The sequence below is a fragment of the Sorex fumeus genome, unplaced genomic scaffold (assembly GCF_029834395.1).
Source record: "Sorex fumeus unplaced genomic scaffold, SorFum_2.1 ptg000050l, whole genome shotgun sequence".
NCBI lineage: Eukaryota > Metazoa > Chordata > Mammalia > Eulipotyphla > Soricidae > Sorex > Sorex fumeus.
In genome coordinates this window covers 16,180,811-16,182,915 of record NW_026606107.1, presented here as the reverse complement: position 1 = coordinate 16,182,915, position 2,105 = coordinate 16,180,811, and the positions used below count along the sequence as shown (strand labels likewise).

Below are 2,105 nucleotides of genomic sequence, written 5' to 3'. Positions count from 1 at the left end.
ACTCCTGGGTGTTAGTCTCCCATTATGTACCCTTGCTTTTTTGAGGAAGTTGTTTGCAAGTGGAATTATTTTCCAGACTTTGACTTTCAGTCTGTGTTTGCTCTAACTGTTCAGATGTTTTTCTTGCAGGCTTGGGTTTCTTGCATAGTTGAGTTCAATTTTCTAACCCATCCTGCCACTTTGTCTCTTATGACATTGATGAAGATTACTGTTATGAATCTTTGTCACATATTTATCCAAGATTTTGGTTTGTTTGAGTGCTTGTCTTGTTTTAAATTAGCCCATTTAGGTTTTCTTTTAACCATGGTTTTGAATCTATTAATATCATGAGTTGGTTTTTTTTATGTGAAGCTGTGTATTATCCCTTCAAATATGAATGAGAGTATAACTGGGCAAAGGATTTTTCATGAGGAATTTATTCTATTGAGTTTTTTTTCACTATATCCCACCACTACCTTTGGGCCTGTAGGGTTTTGTATGATAAGTCTGTTGTAAATCTTTTGGATGCTCCTTTGTAAGTAATTTCCTTCTTAGATCTTGTTGCTTTTAGTATTCTATCTCTATCTAAGGTTTTTATCATTCTGATAAGTATGTGACTTGGAGTATTATTTGGATTTCTTTTAGCTGGTACCCTTTAGACCATGCAATGGGTGTGTGCACTCTTCAGTTTTGGTATCTTGAATAGTAGATTCTCCATCAGTTTTCTTCTTGCCTCTATGGTCTTTGCCTCTGCAAAGACTCTTATGTTGTTTTTTTTTTAAATTTATCCAAATGTTCACTTGTCTTCTGTGGTTAGAGGCTCTTTTATATCTTCTTCTGTTGTCTAGAGATCCTCTGCACCTCATCTTGGAGCTCAATGATTCTGTCCTCAGCATCTGTTACTCTCTTCTGAGGCCTTCCAGTGAGTTTTTAATTTCACCTACTAGGTTTTACAGAATTTTCATTTCTTTTTTTTTAGAAACTCATTTATTTTCTGTCAACCTTATTTTTATTTCCTGTTTGAGTCTAGACAAACAGCTTAAGACCACTCGGTGGTGGTTCCAACCCACTCAGTGGTCTAAGCAGTAGGAGCTGCAGACCAGTCTTCTGTGGCAGGCTGAGCACTCCAATCTTCAGTAGGGAACTGCTGATGGGCACAGAGGGCACCCTCACCCCTTCAGACCAGTCTGCAACCTCAGGCTGAGTCACAGTGAACTCCGAAGCTGGGGCAGTCCATTCACCCTGGAATTCCTCCTTAGTCACAGCCTTCTCTTCCTTTTCAATCTCCTTGGGATCTCTGTAGAAGTAGAGATCAGGCATGACCTTCCATGGGTGTTCACAGGAAATGATGCCTCGCATGCGCAGAACCTTCCCGGCCAGCAACCACCACATGAGGCCCACAGAGTGAGCTCTCTTGTTGTTGCAAGGGATGGCAATGTCCACATAGAGCAGAGGAGAGTCTGTATTACACAGAGCAATAGTAGGCAGGTTAACGTAAGAAGCCTCTGTGAGAGGCTGGTGGTCAGCCCTAGGCTCAGTAACCACCAGAAGTCTCAGCTCCCAGAAAGCTGCCTGAATTTGATTGGTGAAAATTCCAGGAGTGAAGCAGCCAGCGATTGGAGTGGCACCTGTGTCAGCAGCAAACTTTAGCACAGCATGCTGGCCAGTATTCCTGGATGAGATAACACTGACATCAGCTGGGTTTTCAATGGCAACAACGGCACAAGCTGCTAGCAGAAGCTTCTCCCAGGTTCTCTTCAAAGTTATGATGTAGATGCCATCACTTTTCCTTTTGTACATGTACTGTTCCATCTGGAAGTCCAAATTGGTGCCACTTAAGTGGGTGTCTTCTGCAAGGAATTTGAAGACTTCCTCTCCTTCATCTGCAGGACATCGAGGGCTCTGGACATTGTGAAATTTCCCTTTACGTTACAACGGGAATTGTGAACAACGCGGTATGGGTCCCTCGCTGGGCAGCACGGAAAGCCAGAATTTTCATTTCTATTTGTATTTTCATTTGATTTTTTTCTCATTTCTGCTCTCATATCCAAATCAGTAATAATGAGTTATATAAACTGTCAAACCAGGAATTTGGAATGAAGCTGTTAAGGATGCATAAGGAGCTC

The 2,105-nt window shown here is 41.8% G+C and overlaps 1 pseudogene; it reads right to left on the bottom strand.

Moving 5' to 3' along the window:
- Positions 1–1,018: 1,018 nt before the first annotated feature.
- On the bottom strand, positions 1,019–1,889 carry LOC130032657 (40S ribosomal protein SA-like; annotated as a pseudogene).
- Positions 1,890–2,105: the final 216 nt, after the last annotated feature.